This window comes from Macaca nemestrina, chromosome X, assembly GCF_043159975.1.
Source record: "Macaca nemestrina isolate mMacNem1 chromosome X, mMacNem.hap1, whole genome shotgun sequence".
NCBI lineage: Eukaryota > Metazoa > Chordata > Mammalia > Primates > Cercopithecidae > Macaca > Macaca nemestrina.
Genome location: NC_092145.1, coordinates 19,695,182 through 19,697,349, shown reverse-complemented (window position 1 = coordinate 19,697,349; position 2,168 = coordinate 19,695,182). Strand labels below are relative to the sequence as shown.

General features: G+C 43.6%; 1 non-coding gene across 1 annotated transcript; it reads right to left on the bottom strand.

The window, feature by feature from the left end:
• Positions 1-257: 257 nt before the first annotated feature.
• On the bottom strand, positions 258-361 carry LOC112426597 (small nucleolar RNA U13). Its single transcript, XR_003017975.1, has one exon. It is a non-coding gene; the product is annotated as a small nucleolar RNA U13 (small nucleolar RNA).
• Between the last annotated feature and the right edge of the window lie 1,807 nt (positions 362-2,168).

Genomic DNA, 2,168 nt, shown 5'->3' with positions numbered 1-2,168 from the left:
CGCGCCTGTAGCCCCAGATATTTGGGAGGCTGAGGCTGAAGAATCGCTTGAATCTAGGAGGTGGAGGTTGCAGTGAGCTAAGATCGTGCCACTGCCCTCCAGCCTGGGCGACAGAGCGAGACTCTGTCTCAAAAAAAAAAAAAAAAAAAAAAAAAGAAAGGAAAAAAAAGAATTCATGAGTCCATATTGATACTGAAGAAAAAAGTTCAAAAAAGGATAGGGAAGAAGAGAAAGATCTTTTTTCTTTTTTTTTTTCAGGCCAAATGGGTAAGATGCCAACATCATAACAAGGTTCAAGGGTGGCACATTTCACACATGTGCATGAACACCCAGTCTTCACGCTCATGAACTATAAAAGGATTGAAAAAGCTCTTCTTTATAGGAGAAATCCAACTAATAAATGTAAGATAAATGACAAAAATAGAAAAGCATTATTTTATAACCACCATAGCTAACTGATTCAAGTAAAAATCATCAATGAATGCTGAAACTATCAGTTGAAAACATATTGAGAAATAGAATATTTACACCCTCTCTAAATGTTGTTGAAATGGGAAAAGTTTCCTTATCCCCCTCACAGGGCATGCAGTGGAAGTGTGGCTCGCTTCTTCCGTGCCTCACTGCTCGAACTTCTAGGGGAGCATGCAGATGGGCAGGTTGTGGGGCTCCGACCCCACGGCAGTCGCTAACAGTGAATGTTTACAGCTCCTGAAGCCCCAGTGAGTGTGTTACAGGATGCTCTTTTAGTTTGCCATCTATACGCGACTTGTGTTAGCCTAATTAGACCCCCTTCCTCATCACAAGGACAGAGGGATCTCTGTATCCTGGGCTTTCTTGCCTTGGTGTACCAGAAGAATCGGATCACATGTGAGCTTGGAGAATGAGTGCAAGGTTTTATTGAGTGGAAGTAGCTCTCAGCAGATGGGGGAGCCAGAAGGGAGAAGGTTTTCCCCTGGAGTCAAGCTGTTCAGTGGCCTGGGTTCTCCTCCAACCACCCTGACCAAACTCCACGTCATTCCACCAGTTGATGGCCTGCCGGCGTGCCAGCGTCTGTCGTGTGCTCTTCCACTGGCGTGCTCCCCTCCACGTCCTCTCAACATCCAGTTACTTTGTGTCTTCTTCTGCCGATGTGTTCCTTTCAAAGTCCAGCCACTTGTGTGCCTGTCTGTTAGGGTCTCGGGGTTTTTATAGGCACAGGATGGGGGCGTGGCAGGCCAGGGTGGTCTTGGGAAATGCAATATTTAGGCAGGAAAACAGATATGCCGGTCCTCACCTAGGTCTGTGGACACAGGGACCACAGGGACCACGCCCTTCCCTTCCCAGCACTTCCCTGCCTCCCTTCCATATAATTACTTCACAGATTGCCTTTTAATTCTAAGGCTAAAAGAAACTCTTATGATGGAGAAGTCTGATAGAAACCACCTCAACTCAGTGATCAAACCTCACATTAACAATAATGGGACAAGCTGGCATTATGCGCCCTCTGATGTGGTGCACTAAGAAGAACACGACACCACTTCTGTTGTATTCCTGCCAAAAATGGGAACGGTCACAAATCCAAATTGAGGGACATTCTGGGTGAAAACAAAACAAAACAAAACAAACAAACAAACAAAAACTAACCTGAGCTCTTCAAAATGTCAATATCACAAGAACCACCTCACCCCCAAAAAACAGCTTGGAAATATTCTAGATCAGAGAAGGCTAAAGAGACTTGACAACAGTGTGATGTTTGGTTCTTTTTTTTTCTTTTTTCACTGATGCCTCAAATTCTTAGTTCAAGGGAACCTCCTGCCTCAGCCTTCTGAGTAGTTAGGACCACAGGTGTGCACCACCACATTCAGCTAATTTTTAAAATTTTTGTAGAGATGAGTTTTTGTCATGTTGACCAGGCTGGTCTCAAACTTTTGGGCTCAAGCAATCCTCCTGCCTTAGCCTCCCAAAGTGCTGGGATTACAGGCATGAGCCACTGTGCCTGGCCAATCCTTGATTACATTCTGGATTTTAAAATGCTATGAAGTATATTATTGGAACAACTGCGAATATTTGATTATGGATGTAAACTTGATATTATATCAATGTCAAATTTTCCAAGTATGATTATTATACTGTGGTTATGTAGGCATATGCCTTTGTTTTTAAGAGATACATGAAGTATTTAGGGGTAA